The following is a 19,788-nucleotide window of genomic DNA, read 5'->3' as shown; positions in this document are numbered from 1 at the left end:
TATAAAAAGACAAAAATGAAAAATAAAAAATGTTAAAAAATATTATCTCATAAACCATAAAAGAATTTGGAATATATATATATATATATATATATATATATATAAGTAAGTAAAAAATAGAGAAATTAAAAAAAATAACGAAAAATTTTTTTAAAAACTAGTTTAAAAAAAAAAAAAAAACAAAACAAAACCAAAAAAAACCAAAACAAAACAAAAACCAAAAAGATATTAAAATTATTAAAAAAAAAAACCAAAAAAATATTAAAAATAAAAATAAAAATAAAAAATTTAACATTTAATTTTTTTTTAAACAATTTGTTTTTATTAAAAAAAATTACTATTATTAATTTTTGTTTTCAAACAAATTTATTTTTTTACGTTTAAAAAAAAATCATTAAAAAATCATTAAAAAATTTTATTTTTTTTTTAAATGAATTAAAATTTTTAATTTTTAATTTAAAATTTTAAAATTTTAAAAAATTATTTAGAAAAAAAATTAATTAATTAATTTTATTTTATTTATTATTTTGTTTTTTATGCATTTTTTAAAAACAATTTTTTTTTTTAATAATTATTATATTATTTTTTTTTAAACATTTTTTTCCTTATTTAAAAAAAAAAAAATTATGCGTATAAAAATTTTTAATTTAAAATTTTAAAATATATAATTATTATTTAAATAAAACTTAACGTATAAACCATTTTAATTTAAAATTTTAAAAATTATAATTATTATTTAATAAAAAAAGATTAAAAAAAATTGACTTTGTCCTGGCCGCCTGTGGTGGCTTGCCGCGGGTGGAGGGTCCTGCATGCAAATCAGATGCCCGCCCCCCGGTCGCCTGTGGTGGCTCGGCCGCGGGTGGAGGGCCTACGCATAGGACCCTCCACCCGCGGCGTAGGCCCTACACCCCCAGCCGAGCCACCACGGGCGCCCGAGGGGGAAGTCAAATTTTTTTCTTAAATAATAATTATAATTTTTAAAATTTTAAATTAAAATTGTTTATACGTTAAATTTTATTTAAATAATAATTATATATTTAAAATTTAAGCATAATTTTTTTTTAATGATTTTTTTTTTAAATAAGAAAAAAAAACATTTTTAAAAAAATAATATAATAACTATTTAAAAAATAAATAAATAAATATTGTTTTTACAAAATCCATAAATTTTTTTTTTAATAAATTTTTAAAATTTTAAAATTGTTTTTTTTTTTTTTTTTTTTTTTGTTTTTTTTTTTTTTTTAATAAGAAAAAAAGTTTGTTTGAAAAAAAAGTTAATAATAATAATAACTTTTTTTAATAAAATAAATTGTTAAAAAAAAAATTTAAATGTTAAAATTTTTTTGGTTTTTTTTTTTTAATAATCTTCTTCTTCTTTTTTTTCTTTTTTAAATTTGAGTTAATTTTTGTTTTTTTATTATTATCAATTTTACTAGTTTTTTAATTTTTAATTGTTGTTTTTAAATTTATTATTTTTCCTAGTTTTTGCTAATGTTTTTTTTTTTTTTTTTCTCTCTATTTTTTACTTACTTAATTTTATTTATTTATTTATTTTTTAGTATATATATATATATATATATATATATATATATTCCAAATTCTTTTATGGTTTATGAGATAATTTTTTTTTAACATTTTTTATTTTTCATTTTTTTGTTTTTTGTTTTATATATATATATTTTTGTTTTTTTAAGTAATCAACATTTTAATCTTAATTTTAGTAGTTTTTAAATTTTTTTTGTTAATTTTCTATTTTTTTTTAATTTTTTTTTTAAATCTAGTTTGTTTTTACTTTTTAGTTTTAATTTTTTCTTTATTTATTTATTTTTTTTACCTACTTAATTTTTAGTTTATTTTAAATGTTATTTTTTCTTTTCCATATTTTTGTTTTTTTTTTTTTTTTTTTGCCAATTTTTTTTTTTTTTGTATGGTTTAGAAGATATATATATATATATATATATATATATATTTTTTTTTTTTTTCATTTTTTTTTAAATATTTTTTTTACTATTTATTTGTTTATAATTTTATTTATTTATTTGTTTTTTTTTTATCATTAATTTTGTATTTGGTTTTTTTTTTTTTTTCACATTTTTATGATTGATTTTTATTTTTATTTATTTATTTTAATGTTTTGTTTTTAGTATATATTTTAATTTATGTTTTGTTATTTTTTTTAACTTTTTTTTTTTGTTTTGTGTTTTTTCATTGTTTTAATTTTTATTTTATTTTATGTTTTCATTATTTTTTTTTAAATTTTAATGTTTTTTCAGGGGCGTGATAAAATATTTTATGCCATTATTTCGAAATGTTGAAATTTTACTTTTGAAAAAAAAAAGTGTTTTCCCAACGTTAACACTTTTCTTTTTGAGGGTGTTTTTTGGACAACTTTTGCACAAAAATTTGGTTTTCACCACCATTTTTAAAACATGTTGAAAATTTACCCAAAAAAAGGTGTTATTCCAGCATCAACACTTTTCGTTTTTAACACTGTTTTTGATGTTTTTTTCGAGGTTTTTTGGCCAGAGTTCCTGTTTTGAGTTTATAGTTTTCGGTTCAAAGTTTACATTGTTTTGCACCAGGGCATAGATCTCCTTATCGTGGTTAGGGTAGTTAAGAATTGTTGGATGAAATACTTCAAAAATGTAGCATACAAGCCTTCCTCCCTACATAAAGATCACTCCCATAGTATACCGACTAACATCTCTCTCCACTTCAAAGGTTTGATGCAAGTTTGGTAATGCCAGGAATGGTGCTTGACTAATTTTCTTTTTTAGCTACTCAAAGTCCCTTTGTTGACCCTTTCCCCACTGGAAACTCTTTCCATTTTTTGTTATGGCGTGGAGCGATGCTGCTACCATTGAAAACAAGGCTATGAATTTCCTCAAGTATTGTGCTTCCCAATGAAAATCCTGACCTCAGAAACATCAATAGGCAGTGACCATTTAATTTTTGCCTCCATCTTGGAAGGATTTATATTTAACTCTCCTCCACCTATCACACACCCCAAATACACCAAATATTGTTGTGCAAACTCACACTTCTTGATATTTGCTAGCAATTGGTCCTTCTTTAATGTCTACAGCACTGGCGGCAAATGGGATATGTGCTCTTCTCAAGTAGTACTATATCCCAGTATATCATCCAAATAGATAATAACAAATGAATCTATAAAATGGCACAGTAAATCATTCATTAATCTCATAAAAATAGCTAGTGCATTGCATATGCTAAATGGCATGACTAACCAGTCATACATCCCTTCTTCCAAGTATCTTCTTCTTTGACTTAAACCTGATGATATCCACACTTTAATTCCATCTTGGTGAGGTACTTTTCTTGATGCAATTGATCCAATAAATAATTTATCCTGGGTAGGGGTACCTATTCTTGAGTGTATTTTTGTTCAACGCCCTGTAATCTATACACATCTACCAAATCCTGTCCTTCTTTGACACGATGATGATGGGTGACCCACATGGTGATGTACTTAGTCGAATGACACCCAGTTCCAATAGTTATTTCAATTGTTTCTTCACCTCACTTCCTTATATAGTAGACTGCATGTATAGCCCAATGTTTTGCAAAGTGAATTCTGAAAATAGTTGGATCTCATGCTCCACTTCCCTCTTAGGTGGCAACCCTTTAGGCTCTCGGAACAGATCCCTGTATGCCTATAAAAAATCTTCTAATTGTTGTTTCTATTTTCTAGTACACCCCTCTAGGAGTGCCTTGCCTCTTACTGACTCTTCTACAAACTTATTTTCGCTTAAAAATAATAAAACATACTTCTTACTGGAACTGATCAATTTCTTGGCTTGGTTGGCACTTACCAACAAAATTTTTGACTTGCCTTTGTGCACATTGATGGTGAATTATTTTTCATCCTTGATGATCTGATACAGGTTGGCTCTTCGCATGAATATTTCATCTCACATGTACATGTAGGGAATTCCAAACACAACTCCACATACATCTAGGGGAACCACATCTAGTTCTATTTCATCAATAAAATCAGCACTGATGGAAAATCTATTTTTTTCACTATTTCATTACCTTTAGCTCTACATCCTTATTTACCCATCCCAGTGCGTATGGGCTTTTATGATCACGAACTTCCAATCCCAAATTCTTGACCAAATCTACTACAATGAGATTCGCATGTGATCATGAGTCAAACAAAGCATCAATATTTGTCTTCTTGACATGTATCTTTATATGGAAAAGATTGGTTATTTCTATCTCTTCCTATTGTTGAAGGATACTTAGATTCACCTCCTTCTGCATTGACGTACAAACGATTTTCTCATCCATGTTTGAGTTTCTTTCAACTTGGTTGTTTGAATTAGTGGCCATGAAATTGTTCTTCTTATTATATTTCTTTTTTTCTACGTGTTTAGCTCTAAATGAAACTTCCAACACTTATCCTCTATATGAATGTAAATATTGCAGTGGTTAAAGTGGTTTTGGATCTTTGCACTATTGTATTGTGGCTGCCATATTTTTTTCTTTCCTCCCTTTTTCTTCTTATTCCCCTCCTTAGAAGCATCTTCATGCTCCTTCTGCTTCAATCCACTTGATTTCCCTCTCTTGAAGCCTATGTTCTCTAGTATCGTGCTTATACACAAGCCTCGTCCACTTATTTTGGCTTGAACATCATCTCTTACTTCTGCAGATGGAAATGTAGACCCCCCAAATACTTGAAGAGTATATATAGGTTCTTTGGAGAGATACCGCACAGTATGGTCATCTTTCTGAACTCTTTGGTGTACTCTTGCAAGCTTTTCCCTAGATTTTTCCAGAAGAGGTGCCATAAGATCCAATAGTACTTTATGTACCCAATAGGGTAAAATTATGACTTAATAAGGGTTTTGAAGTCCTCCAACTTAGTCATTGAAGGCTCTCCCTCCAACCTCATGGTCTCTGTGTGGCTTTCCCACCAAGTTAGGGCATGAAACTCTAATTTCAACCACACAAATGAAATATTATGTTCTTTCTCAATTTAATGGACACTGAAATACACCTCCATTTCTTACAACCAATGATTTAGCTTTAGAGTGTTGATCTCGTCATGGTACAACTTTATTTAGAACTTTTATTCCCTTTTAAATAGGGGTTGAGATTGATTCATGGCACTCGAAATGGGTTGATCTTTTCTGGGTTCTTTCTTCAGTTAGTTCTTTGTTTCTTCCTGATCTGTTGATCCCCTTTCTAATTTTTCCTCTGCATAGAACCCCCATATTCTCCAAATATCCCAAGCTTGTTGTTCAGGGCCTCCATGAGGAGATTTCTATTACAACTTATATATGTGACTTGTTGTTCCAGCTGTGAAAACCTCTCCTTTGCAGGATCTCGAGGGTATTCACAGATTTGTTAGACATGATTAGGGTTTTTGGAATTTATGCCTAGCAGATATAGATCCCCATAAATATTCCACAAAATACTCAAAGAAACCTACTTTGATGCCAATATGATTTGTAAAGTGTTGTGGATATTCCATTGGATAGTTTGTGAGAACTGATCTGATAGAATTATATTTAAAATATGAAATTATACACTATTACAATTTTATTAGATTTATGGATCTGTATATTTCGGGTTAATAGTGCATGCATCCAAATTTAAAATTATGCATGAAATAGAGAACAATGAAATAAAATCTCACAAAAACATTTAACATAAAATATTCTCTAGGAATCCCTTTTGGGAGAAAAACCCAGCTCGAAGGTGAGGTCGTTCTGCTCTCTTTCTCTGAATGGAAATATGGATGTGAGTACAAAGAAGTATATCCTATGGTTAGTGGCCTACTACAATGAACAAATCCTCTCTGTGTGCTCTATCTCCTATCCCTCTTGGATATACTATAATTGAAAGAATGGAACCCCTTTTCTTCCTAGTGGCCTGGCTATAACATAGCTCGATAGCCTACTAGTGGTTAGGTTTGACTACCTCAACTCTTATCTAGAGTTACAATATACACTCTTCTAGAGTATTTTGCATCATAATCACGTGGTTATCCCCTTTGTCATAAACAATGTGGGTTAACATGACATCCTCTTGAATTGTAGTGATGAAAACAAGAAGGTCAACTTCTGAGTGGCATAACTTTCGCATATGGAGTCCAATTGATGTGATTGGTCTTTGTGTGTATAATAAGAAAAAGAATTGTTGTGATAAAGTGAAAAAATTTTACCCCCAAAAAACATTGTTTGATGCCTCAAAATTCTCTCGGAAGGTTTCAGACCCTATTTTGCCAAACTGGGTCTTTCTAGTAAAACAATCCCATGAGTTGATTCCTCCACTTTTTCCACTCTAAAAGCATTGAGATGGATAAAAAACAATATAATGATCTAATCCAGATCACAAAATATGGTAGATATTCTCCCATGTGATCATGCTTATTTATCTAAGGGAGACTGACACATTCACCCATTAGGCCAGGTTGATTTGGCTAGGGGTGAATGGCCTACAGTATTGATGCTTGCAGGATATGACATACATTCTCCCATAGGGTCATTTGATTAGGGGAGAATGATATATTCACCCACGGAGCCATGTTGATTTGGCTAGGGGTGACTGACCCGAGCAAACTACAACATAGGGAAGACATTCTTCCACTGTAGCCATGTTGATTTGGCATCCATAAGATCATGCTAATTTGACTAGGGAATAATGATACATTCACCCAAACAAGTCATGTTCAATTGGATGGGTCATGCAGATGTGGTTAGGGGTGAATGACCTAGGGGAAAACTCCCCCCTAAGAAGACATGAAGATTTGGTTGGGTTATTTGATTTGACCAGGGGATATTGGTACATTTACCCATGAAGCCATGTTGATTTGGCCATGGGTAAATGGCTCAAGATACTCACATTACTTACTCTGGGATGGATTCATCTATATAATTATACATGCATGTGAGGAGACACTTCATCAACATATCAAACTCATCAAATTTTCAACTGGAGGAGAAATTCCATCTGAGGAGAAATCTGTTTTTAGCTAAGGAGAATACCTCCCTCACTAAGAGGGAGTGTTGATTTTTGTGTAGCATTGGGAGGTATTCCCACATGAATAGAGGGTCTTAAAGTAAGCCTATATGAATTATGTAAATTATTATTTTATTAAGTCAATTCGGCCCAGGGGAAGTCAAGTCAGCCATCTAATGAGGGATGTGTCCCTTGGGTTGTAACACCCCCTAGACGTGTATAAATAAGATGTCAAGATGCCCCATTTGGAGACCAGCAAAGAACAAGTATTTATCTCTATTTATCATCGAGTTTAATCAACACTCTTGAGGTGACATATGTGATAAATCAACCAAGACTGACCACAACAAATTGACCAAAGTTGACCGAACTTGATCGTAGAAATTTGACCGGATTTGACAACAAGGCCGATATTTTTTACTAGAGTTGACTTTTGATTGGTTTTTACCAACATTGACCAACTACTAAATTTGACTAGGTTTGATTGGTATTTTTACATGGATATTGGCATGGATTTTTAAACAAATTATTGATTTATAAACTTTGTTAAATACTAATTTCTCATAAGAAAGGTTGTTGGGTTTTCTCCCAATGTTGGGTTTCATAGGGTAAAAAATATTGTCTCTATTATGCATTTTTGTCTTCCTATGATCTTTATTGTTCCCGATGCATTTACGGATGATATTTTCTATATGTAATTTCTCAATGATATCAATGGCATGAGAAAAATATTTAAAAATAATTAGGCAATAATTATCAGATCAGAAAATTGTATTCTACTGCACTTACCATAGAATTTCAACAATATTTCCCTATACTCCTCAAGGTCATGTTTGTAGTTTTCAAAAGAAAAATATGCTCCAATTGTTGGGCCTACAACCCTCCCCTCTTCACTCTCCTTCTGTCCCACCCCTACTACGCTTTAGCATCCGGCATACTTGGTCCCCCCTCTAAAGCTTTTATAAATCTTAACTTTGATGGAGCCTCTAAAGGCAATCAAATCCCAACCATATTTGGAGGATTTTTCAAAAAATCTCATGGAAAAATCATTCACTTTTTCATATGTTTCTTAAATATAGAAAGCAATAATGAAATTGACCTCTTCGCGTTGGAATAGGAACTTCTCACTATTAGAAGGAACAATTTCCACAATCTAATCATAGAGGTGGATTTTTCCACAATCATTCAAATGGAAAAGAAACTCCAATTTGGAGTGACCCCATCCAAAATTTTGAGCAATTGGAGATTGGAAGTAAGTTTAGCAAGAGTAAGTCACGTCCTTGCAAAAATTGTAACTCTTGTCCTATCTCATGTTAGAAATACTAAGAATAATTTGAAAAACAAGCTTGCCACTAAGGGATTTACCTGCAAAATATCAATCATGTTCACAAGTCTAATCAGGCTCGCTGAAAACAACATGCACTAAGATTTTCATTCAATATATCACTCCCCATGGAGGGTGCCAATCTAAGTGATTTGAGCCCTCATCCTAGGATTTGAGTGAGTGAATTTATGAGGGGGATCAACCCTCCTCACAAGTGGCATCATGCATGTCATTAAGGTGTGATATGGGTGGTGGCTAGCATTATGTTGCTTAAGAAGTTGGTTTTCCTTGTAGGATAGCATGTTCCATTGCTCCATCCTTTGGTTAACCTCAATAAGAAAAATCCAATGTGATGAGAAGGTAGGGATGTATCATGCTATAAGGTGGTGGAGGTTTATGTTCACTTACATTGCAATTTTAAAAGGAGGATATGTTGAATGGTTTCCCTAGTATGGTCTATTGCATGGTTCTTCATGTCGATTTTACTCTTAATTAAGGTATTCCTAAGCTGGTTACTTGTTTCGTACTCAAATATTTCTATTTCCGTAAGCTTTTTCTAAAATTAAGTTATCTATTATGGATTTTTATGTGTTAATTACCTCACCATGCCTCTCATATTTGTTTTATACTCTTGTGTAAGGTTGAAATAAATATTTTGGATGGATTTTATGTGTTCTTGGGTGTGGGATTTTTTTCCTGTCAATCTACTTTGGAGCTTAAGGGGTTCTTTTCACCACATCTAGGTTTTGGGTCCTCAATCAAGCTTGTGTTTTTTTTTAGCACTAGCAATTGGTTCTTTGGCTAGGTACGCCCTTACTCACCTTTTGGGAACTTTGTTGGCTTAGATGTGGTTCTCTCATTGAATTCAGAACTTCAATTTTCTTATGAGGATGTTACATTATCTTCAATCAAGCCTAGGGGTGTTGAATGGCTTCATTTATATATAATAGAAGGAACACCTTCTTGTTTTGGCCTTCTCTGTGATGGCCACTCTAGTTTCTCTGGTTAGATCAAAGGAGTTTCTAGGTTTTATTAGTTCAATTGGCACAAGGTTTTTGGTGGAACTTATATTTCTTATTTGTGGGTTATATTTTTGGGTGAGGAATTCACTTTTATAGCATCCAAGCTAAGTTGTTTACTGTGTGGCTTTTGGGCACTGAGGTGGCTTATTAGTGGTTCCATAGTTGAATTCTAGTTCTCAATTTCAATAAGGGGAAGGCACATTTTTGCTACAAAATCACAAGGGGATTGGGAGGATTTAGTTCTCTATAATATCAAGAACTCCTACTTGTTGTGGCCTTCTCCTTGGTGGGCTCTCTCATTTCTCTTGCAAGCTTGGAGGATTTTTTAGTTTTCTTGGCTCAATTGGCATAAGGTTCTTACTACAATTTATTTTCCTAATCTATGGGCTATCTACCAAGGCATGGATTTGGATCTTATAGAAAATGATTTAAGCAATTTATTGTGTGGCTTCCCTCTTATTATTGGTCAATGCAAAACTCCCTCAAGTAGCATGGGGACAAGGAGAGGTTGACCTACCACACATCCCTAAGCCCAAGTGGAGACTCAATGATCCATGGCAAGATACAATGACACTACACTAGTAAAAATTCATAGTATCATCTCTGATATAGAGTATGAAGTGTGTTTCAATCAATGTTTCATTCTAGATTAGCTTGTAGAAATGGATACTCGTGACTGGATGCCAAAAACTGGTAACACCAAGTCTTGCCATACCTGCTATATGAAAATAATACTTATATTTTCATGTCAAAACTCTCTTGGGACACATGTACTTGTGGAGCACTTAGAAACATAAAGGGAGCTTCTATTATGTATTAATTCCATTCTACGAAATGTGCACAAACTAGAAAACAAAGTCTCAACTATGATTAAAATAATAGTTGAGATTTATATCCCTCCGCCAGAAGCAAATGCATATATGTAGCCTCCTATATAGATGGATTTCCCTTCTAATTGACATGGTGTATGTCTGTGTCTGTGTGTGTGCGCGCGCGCACGCTATTTATTTCTCTCAGCCATGATTTTGCTTTCTTAATGGTAGGATTATGAAATCTACATGCTTATCAAATTTCCATGTTTTATTTTATGTCAAAAGTAGTCGACTAGTTCTTTTTTTATACACACTCTTAAGACATTAAATATCTACTAGTGGTTTGGTTTCCCCTACGACACACCAATAACAGATGATGGATGGCTATGTATTTCTTTCTTATGATAATATAATTTTATGGCTTTAAAAAAAGAATGGCATATTTCATATTAACCAAATAAAAAATTATGCAAATTATCAAATAACAAATGATACAAATTATCAAATAACTAATAATGTTTACTTATGTACTTGCCCTAATTTTAAGAAAAATGTCGATTTTGTATGGATACCAAGTAAATGCAAATAAATTTTCAATTACATTAAAAGTTCAATTTGTCACATATGTATGCTATAGTGTTTTGATGTAATAATTTTTTTAAATAATATAATATGAAAATTTCATTCATAGTTGACCAATTGATTTAAAAAAGTTTATTACATGAAAAAGAAATAATATTTTCATTCATTCATATATATATATATAAAAGTTTATAAGAAATTCCTTATTTTTTTTAAATAATCAATTTTGTTTTTTTCCATATATTTTTATTTCAATTACAAATTTCAAACATCCAATCATATGAAAGTTAATTATAGATTTTGGTTCAATGTTGCTTTATATTTATTGAATAATTTAATCTACAATCGAGATAAACTCAAGTATCTAGATCTATAAAAATAACAATATTATTATTAAAAATTGGATAAATACTTTAAAAAGAAAATCACAATTTCATTCTATATATCTGAAAAAAAAAAAAAAAAAAAAAATATATATATATATATATATATATATATATATATGAGATTGAGCTGAATTAGTGCTTGCATATTTTGATGACTCCATGTTGAGAAAAAATTTATAAAGCACCAAATGTTTATGAGATAATCAAGTAGAGAATTATAAATAATTAGCTTATGTTTTCCCCTTAGATTCGGGTGTTAATACTCCGCCATCAAGTGGGACCCTGTCAGATCTCTTTTGACAAATCTCAAGCCAACAATTAAGCACTTGTCTAATTGTCAGTCATTCAAAGTAGAGCACCATCAATGAGGATCAATCAACATTATTATAGTATGTCTAGAACATTCTCCCTAGCCTTCATTCTATCTCCAGTTATGGTTGACTCGTTGGCATACGCATTCGCTCCTGAATTCCCTCTTGTAGGTGGTAAGTTCAAAGAAGGGCAACATTACTCTTATGCACATATCCATTTGATACCTTTCATCTAGACAATTCAGTCCAAATCAAACAAATTATATGGTTCGCAAGCGAGGCAAAGCTAGACACAGAGGTAGAGGACATGGTCATCCACCCCTCTCTCCTAAGCATGACCAAGTAGAGGATCTTTTCGATCAAGATATTCCACCCCACATATGTATTTTGGTCATAACAATGAAAGCATAGGAGTGTCATCATCTAGAAGATGGGCACAACCTAGTAGAGGATATTTTTTATCAAGATATTCCACCCCGCATATGTATTTTGGTCATAACAATGAAAGCGGAGTGTCATCATCTAGAAGATGGGCACTAGGTTGTGAGAAACTTGTTAGTGTGCCACCTTTGGTCCATGAAAGAAGCCAGGGCTAGCTCAACTAGTAGAATGGCAGAGGTTTGTACCAATCTTAACAATACCCAACTATATCTTCGCAACCTCTCTAGGTTAATTGGTATCTACTTCTCTCCTATCCCACTCACGCCCACATCTACTAGCTCACAGGAGAGTTCCAGAGGTTTTGATTCTTCCACCGAGCAAGCCATACTTTTTAGCATAGGCCCTCTAATGATGCAGGAAAAAGGAAAAATTCCTTTAGAATATGGTGGTTCCCTATCCCGCAAGAAAATTGAAACAAAGGTTGAAAACCAACCTCAATTTCCTAACAATGCTACTCAAGCTACCAAGGGAGGATCCTCTCGGCCTGGTGCAAGTTCGTATGGTTGTGCAATTGAATGGGCGAATCCTAACTAGCTACCTGAAGGGTACAACGATCCTTTCACCTACATGGAAATGATCAAGGAGGAGAAAAAATCTGAAGCTAGGCAGTGTCAGCCTTAAGATACTCCAACATTAGGCACTCAGCATGACCAGGTCTCTCAATATGCTTCGCATGCCTTTGTATTTTGTTTGTTTGCACAACTACCTGAGTTTTTTTAGCCCATATAGACAACATAATTTTTATGTTGAACATGCTCAAAATTTCCTTCTCAAGGAAGATAGTCTCTCAACAATGCTTCTCATACTAGAATAGGCTCCTTGCAAATATCTCTATATCTAAATACAAGCTCTCATGTTTTCTCTAGCTTGTACTATATATAAATCCTTTTTTGCTAATATGAAGTTCTATGTTTGCTTACAAAAAAATGAACTTATGTTTTCAATAGTCAACATGATACATGGTCTCTAGTTTTGCCTACTCTCAAAAACTAATTTTCTCAATTATATTTGTATTTGGTGATTCCTAATATGAGTATTTTATCTTATTTGAATGGATTATTTAATTTTAATAAATAAAATAGAATTATAGATATTTAATGTATAAGATTTGTTATTTTAATTCAAAATAAAAATTATATGGCATCTTGAGGGGAAGGATGAGGCGGAGGTTTCGATCGTGGATCTGGCCAGAACCAGGTCCTGACTGAACAGGGCTAGGGTTCACCTTGGGAGCGTCGACCGGTGGATGAGTGTACGACGCACAGGGGTCCAGAGCTTCAGCCAAAGGAGAAACGGGCAGCTGGAGGTATTTTTATATTGTTTAAGGTGGACAACAGGGAACAAGGGTAAAACCTTTTGACCCTTGCGCTGGCAGGTAATTTGTTTCCTTTTCATTTCTGTGAACCGCATCGTAACCATGGTAAATTCCAACGAGCTCGTGGATTTGGACCCGGTCATGGAGGATATACTGTCGGTTTGGGGCAAAGACCCGACAGCAAAAAACATTGAAAGGTATTTTGGAGAGACGGGGTCTTGCAGATCTGGAGCCCTTTCGCCAGAAACATTCAGAATAAATCAATCTTTCATCCAGCTGACTCAGGGATATGATGAGAATGTGTTTCTTCAGCAAGATTTTCTCGGCACACAGCATTCAGCCAACCCAGGCGAGGGTACCTTACATGCAAGCTTCCGCCACCCGAGCCATGGCAGTAAAGGGAAATCGTCTGCGGTGGAGCCAGTGTTATCTGGGGGTTTAGAGGACATAGTCAATTTCATTTCAAACGCCGAGCAGACGAGTGAGAAGAAGGCCGGAAGAGTCTCAGCCATAACAAGGGTTTCCATTGGGAAAGAGCAGGGCACTTCAAAGGGAAAGGGAGGTTGGCCGGAAGAAGCGGCTGCAACACCCTCAGTTCCACCAAAGGAAACTCATGCAGAGGACCCGGGTTTTCAGGTAATTCAACCCCCTTCTGATAATTTCTTTCGGGAAAATGTGGATATTCCTTTTTCTTTAAGGCCCGAGTCTGGGTTCATCCCTACAAACCCTAGTTTGGAAAGGCTTGATTTACTCAGGGAGATAAGGGAGGAAGCCACCGGCGGGAAGAAAAGAGGTGAGAAGCGGAAAAAACAAAGACCCATTGGCGATCAGGAACTGGAAGGAAACCTGGTCTTGGGGATGGAGGTGAGTATTGAGGAATCCTTGGAGGTGGCAGACTGTACAGTGGTGGGTAGGGCGAGAGGGAAGAAATTCTCTTCCAGTTTCCTTCAAGAATGGGGAGAAAAGAACTGGTTGTCAGAAAAAGAAAGGGCTTTTGAAGCATCAACGCTGGCGAAAGGATGGTTTATGTTTCGGTTTGAGAATAAAGAGGCGGCTGATTGGGTGATTGCAAGGAATTGGGTTATTGGAAATATCCCTGTGCTCATGAAGAAATGGACACCGCTGTTTGATGCTGGTCGAGAAAAGACGGATGTCTACCCGGTCTGGGTCAGGGCTCCGGGCTTGCCTTCGTTTTTATGGACCGAAGCAGTGTTCAAAGCTATAGGGGATAGATTGGGAAATTTTCTGGAAGCCGATATGTCCTTTCTAAAAACTCGGAACAAAGCCATGGCCCGAATCCTAGTCAGCTTGAACCCGGGCAAAGGACTTGCAAAGAAGATAAACCTGCAATACAAGGATATGGTATTCGAACAGATGCTGGACTACGAATATCTGTCATTCAGGTGCCACAGGTGTCACGAGTATGGGCATCTGGCAAAGGAATGCCCTCTTGGAAGGCGTAGGCGGCGATTTCAAAGGGAGGCGGCTCAGTGGGAAACTATGTATAGCCCAATCCATCATTCTCAAGGTCCGGATCCCTCACCGGAGCATAAAGACGTTGTTAATGAGACAGTGGTCCAGATGGAAGTGCAGCCGTCGGAAATAGCGCAACAAGCTCCTCAAGTCATTTCGACGGATAAGGATTTGGTCATGGAGAGTGCCCCAGCAAAGGAGCATCAACAAGAAGGGTCGTCACAGCCATCTGAAGGAGCAATGGGGACATCAACGACGCTGCGGACAAGCTTTCTAAGGAAGGTTTGTAGCAAGCTTTGGGAGGGTGGAAAATAGTGGAACACTGTCAAGGACAGGTTATATCTTCAGAGGAGCCGCCATATGCATAATACCTCCAGATGATGTTTTTTGTTTTTCTGTATATCTACATATTTTATTTTCTGCATGCACAGACTTATACTCAGAGTTTTACTTAATTAAAACTCTCGGATAATTATGGATCATTATTTTTTTTGTGGGTTGTTTTCCTCTCTGTTGAGGAGACCCAAAAGACATGAAAGTATGCTTTGTTATATGTTTTTAGAACTGCCTTTTCAGGCGAGGTCATTTTTGGACAATGGCTGTAATTAAATACAGCTGTATACTTCAGAAAATTTTGCTCTGAATCAGTGAACAAAAAGTCAGCAAGGAGGCTGTGAATGATTGCATGGTCAATCAATCAGCAGTAATGGAGATGCTCAGCATATGCAATGTAACTTTTTATTTTCTTAATAAAAAGTTCGCTTTTTCTTCGGAAAAAAAAATAAAAAAAAAAATAAAATAAAATTATATTTTTTATATAAAAAAAATAAAAAATAAAATTATAATTTTTATTTTTATTTTAATGATAAAATTTATTTTTTCATTTAGTTTTATTTACACTTCCTTATGGAAAGAGCTAACCAGCCATATATTGGGTATTTAATGTCCAAATATATGCGCGCAAATTAATGCGATAACACGGGAGCGGGCAATTTCGGCATTAAATAATATTTGCCCGCTCCCGTGTTATCGGGCTAACTTGTGCGCATATATTTGGGTATTAAATACCCAATATATGGCTGGTTAGCTCTTTCCGAGCTCGAAAGTGTCTAAAGAAACCTGCAATAGAGGGAAAGAGCTAACCAGCCATATATTGGGTATTTAATGTCCAAATATATGCGCGCAAGTTAACGCGATAACATGGGAGCGGGCAATTTCGACATTAAATAATATTTGCCCGCTCCCGTGTTATCGGGCTAACTTGCGCGCATATATTTGGGCATTAAATACCCAATATATGGCTGGTTAGCTCTTTCCCTTCCTTATAGGGTTTAAGTATGTATTACGTTATAACAAGTTTTAATGAATTTAATTTTGGATAACAATTATATTATTGAGAAATTTTTAAATATATAAAAAGTAATAATAATACCATTTTTATTTTTAAATATAAAATAAAAATCAAATATTTTTTAAACATTTATATATGAGAAGATTTATTCTATTTATTTTTTAAACATTTATATACAAGAAGATTTATTTTATTTATCTATATAATGTGTGAAAATTATATTAAATTTTAATATATAAATATCCGAGACATAATTAACCATGAAAAGTAAAGACTTTCAAACTCCGAAGAAAATTTAATATATTAATTATAAATCTTATTTTTTTTTATTTTTAATGGAATAGATTTCAAATCCTTTATTCCAATGTGATAATTCTTTAAAAAGATTATAAAATCTATAAAGAAATCCCACTCTCTTTATAAGCATCTAGGAATATGAGTATTGCCCCTTTTTTTCATAAGCATCCAGGAATACGAGTATTTAACCCGAATATCTATGATCTAGAATATGAGTATTTAACCCGAATATGAGTACTTGATATTGTGTAGAATTCTATACTGGAGTATATGTTATTTTTTTTCATTGATTGTTTAAGAATCTCATCAAGCATGGAAAAATGATGTTTTAGTATAAAGTTTACAAAGTAGATGTTTCATTAACTTTGGGGATTGAAATGAGGAACAAAGAAAGAAAAAGAAAATTATGGGACATTCTAAAAACAATTGACTTACAAATTATTGTCAAGCTCATGTTAATGTTGTTAGAAATAGTATGGAGGAGAGAGTGGAAGATTAGATACATAAGTAAGTATAGAATAAAAAAAAGTTGAGAATGATTTTCGACAATAAATGAGTAAGAATTTGATGATGTAAATAATTGAATAAAAAAATTACAATTTAGGTTTTTGTAATCCCGAATTTTGTTTGGTTAAAAAATGTTTATTTTATATAAATTTATAATTAAATTTAATTAAAAAATACTATTTAGAATTTTTTTCAAAATTAATAGATATTTTTACTTTTATTCTAAATAAGATGATTAACAACTTTAGATATTTTTTCTTTTATTCTAATAAGATAAAACTGTGTTGTTTCTTTACCATGAATTTGACAAATCAGGTTTAAGATTAAATTATTGAAACATTTAAATTTTTATATTAATTATGAGTTATATTCTCATTAAATATTTATTGCAATAATAAACATACCATAAATTACATATTAAATAATTTAGAGATCAAAAAATATTTTCAAATAATATTCGAATAACCTTATAACACTCTCATAATTAGATAACACAAATATAAAGCATTTCAAATGGAAAAAACAAAACGCATGACTCAAAATATTAGATATTTTTAAATAGATTAAACATAAATATGAAAAAAGAGTTGTGGTCTTATTTCCTGGGACTTGCTCAATATCAATTTTTTTCTCTTCAAATTTGTCATTGAGATTTGAGCTCTATATTTCTAGATAATATTGTTAATAATTTTCAAATGTTATTACAATTTACATCTAAAATCAATAACAAATCGTTATAGTGCTTTATAGACTCAAGACTAGATGCAGAGATAAACAAGGAAATGACATTATGAAGGGTTTATGATTCAAAAACATTATATATGGATCGTAAATGTGATTCAAGTGGGGATTTATCAAGAAAATGTATCCAAAATTCTCCATGAAGTTGTCATAAGTGTCATTAAAATGGTGGAAGTTGTCATAAGTGTCATTAAAATGGTGGATATGCCAATATACTGTTACAATTATATCGATATGCACTATTTGATGGTTGATTGCCAATATTATGTTACAATTATATGGATGTGCACTATTTGATGGGTGTAATAATGTGGATGTGCACTCTTTGATGGGTGTAATAATGTAGAAATGTATACCACATGATTTTAATTTTTTTGGATTCAAAAGCAAACACTAAGTAAATATGTGATGAGTGTAATAATGTGGAAAATATATCATATGATTTTATTTGTTGGATTCAAAAGTAAATATTAAGTGTAAAACGTAGAATTAATAAAAAATAGAAAGTATAATGATCACTAACATCATAATAATAAGAATAGAAAGTATTTGTTGGATTCCAAAGCAAGTATTAAGTGTAAAATGCAGAATTAATAATAAAAAATAGAAAGTACAATGATCATTAACATCATAATAATAAGAATAGAAAGTATAATGATCACTAACACAATAATAATAATATTAATAAATATCTAAGATACATTAATTATTAAAAAAATATTTCTTTTGACTTTATAATATCCATTATCTTTCCTAAATCTTAATTAAATTTAAAATTTATATTTATTTTGAAAAATAATTAAAAATAATTTTTTTTGGAAAAAAAATAAAATAATTATAATGATATATATAATTATTATTTTTCAATTAATTTAAAATAATTATACAAAAATAAATTTTATTATTTTTCCATTACAAATTAACTTAATAAATTATTTTAAAATAAAATAACATTAATATTTCTTTCTTTCTTTAATACATAGAAAACATTTAATATTTTAACTTTTAAATATTTTAAATCTCTTTACATAATATAATAAAAAAAAAATTAATGTTGATTTTTTTTTTAATTTATCTAAAACATTATACATATTAAATTACTTTATATGAGAAAATACTTAATTTTGTTTAAATAATTAAGGTTTATGTTAATTTATTTATTATTTTTACATTGTGATGTAAATTTTTAATATAATAATGTGTTTTATTATTTACACAATCATTATCATATATGAGTTGTTCAACAAGCATAAACCATGTGCTTAACTCACAATTTTGTCATCCATACTAGCCACATGCAAGAGAACTATGAAAGTTGAATGTATATTGGTTTCGATAGGAGTAATATAGATATCTTCTTAAAGGATTTAAAGAGGGGTATAGGCTTCCTGACATATAATAATAACATTGATTAAATTTAAAATTTTACTACTACCCTTTCCACTACCATTAACAAATTCTCCATCGAGGTGTCGTATAAAAAGAATAACAAAACTTCCAACCCTTGGTATGATAAGGACTATGAAATTCCCAGGAAATCCTAATTAAGTTGTAAAGCTCAGAAATATAAGTACATACAAAGCTCTTATCAAAAGGAAGAATAGGTCCTATATCAATAAGAGACAAGAGCATCTTCTTCACCTTTTTAAAGTTGCAACCAGAAAGTTTTGTGCAATGTGCTTGTTCGTAAAACAAAAGATAATCATTTGATCCCTTTAGAGAATTGGGACATCTATCTTAAGAACTTGTATGACTCTTTGTACACCATGGGCATCATCTTAAACACTCTTATTAAGGAGGATATTTTTTCTTTAGAAGACATGGAGCTCGGGATTAAAAAGCTCGCTTATGGGAAAGTTAAAGATATTGAGGGTTATCATGATGAAATCTTCAAAATGGGAAGGTCTATACTCATCCCTCATCCCCACAAGCTTCTCAATTTGACGATAAAGCATGGCTTCCCTAAGTTTTGATTGCAAAGCCTTATTGTGCCTATCTTTAAAAGTGGGGAAAAAACATTCCCTCTATCTACAATACCATTATGATTAGCCACATCTTAGCTAAATTATATGAGCTCATTTTGGAAAATAAGATTAGCCTCTAGCTTGAAAGCCGTGGTAAAAGAGCTAAAGAGAACGTTGGTTTTAGGAGACATCACTCGACTATCGACCATCTTGTCACTCTCAAGATCATTGTCAAGGAGTGTCGCAATAGTAAAATTAATCTCTTTTGT

The sequence above is a fragment of the Pinus tabuliformis genome, chromosome 2_1 (assembly GCF_031772625.1).
Source record: "Pinus tabuliformis cultivar Carrire ecotype Pingquan chromosome 2_1, CPIR1, whole genome shotgun sequence".
NCBI classification, from domain to species: Eukaryota; Viridiplantae; Streptophyta; class Pinopsida; order Pinales; family Pinaceae; genus Pinus; species Pinus tabuliformis.
This window is presented reverse-complemented; position numbering follows the sequence as displayed.